This window comes from Anas acuta, chromosome 3 (genome assembly GCF_963932015.1).
Source record: "Anas acuta chromosome 3, bAnaAcu1.1, whole genome shotgun sequence".
Lineage (NCBI taxonomy): Eukaryota > Metazoa > Chordata > Aves > Anseriformes > Anatidae > Anas > Anas acuta.
In genome coordinates this window covers 115,600,671-115,601,704 of record NC_088981.1, presented here as the reverse complement: position 1 = coordinate 115,601,704, position 1,034 = coordinate 115,600,671, and positions in this window count along the sequence as shown.

Below are 1,034 nucleotides of genomic sequence, written 5' to 3'. Positions count from 1 at the left end.
GTAAATGCTTGAGCCTCTTCCAGTTGTTTGCTGCAGCACAAATACTCTTAACCTTTTCCATGTTAAACAATAAATTAGTTAAATATTATTGGTTGACTGCAAGGGTGAGGCACGGAACAATTTCAGATCTTATTAGCTTTGGAACAGGGCCTCGTACAAAATTGTTTGAGGGATCCCAGATGATTATAAAGTGCTTAAATACCATCATTGGCATAGTAAAGGTAATGACAAGGAAATGGATTTTGCCCACTTCTGATTTTGTCAATATTGAATTCAACCACTTCCCAGACACCTGACAGACGAACTAACTCATCTTTTTTTATCTACCACTGCATCACCATATGCTACAGTGATGAGCACAGCACAAACAGATCGGTGATCTGGAAGAGGAGAGATCTACTGGGATGGCCCTTTTGGATTTGCAGTGAATTGAGGAATGATCTCAACATCTTCTAAAGAAAAATAGGGAAAATGGGGAAAGACTTTGATATTTCAGACCTGTTCTCTGTGTGCAGAGAGGGTAGATTAGGGTAGGGCAGGGTAGGGGTGGGGTTGGGGAAATGAGTGTACATCTCTGTGGGCTCTGACCAGACTTTGGCAATGAATCCAGATTTTGTCACATTTCTGTGGATTGGCAATCTTTCCAGGAAAATGGCATGCAACAGACAAAAGGCATCCTGAAGTTACTCAGACATGATGCCCAGCAGAGCCACAGATACTCAAGCAGCAAACAGCATGGCTTAAAGAGTAAGAATAAGAAGGTATCATAAACAAAACACCCTTCCCTTTCTCCAAACCACTTTTCTATTGCAACCACTAAATCTTAATGAGTTTGCTAGCCCTCTAGAAATGAGGGCAGGTAATTGCAACTTTACTCACAGGGTTCAAGATCAAGTTTAACACATTTAACTCAGAAGAAAAGCCAGTTATGATGGCTCAACTTACTGGAGATACTGCAATATGTAAAGAAAATATACTTTAAAAAAGAAAAAAGGAAAAAGAAAGAAAGAAAAAGCAGTTTTTGATAAGCAGTT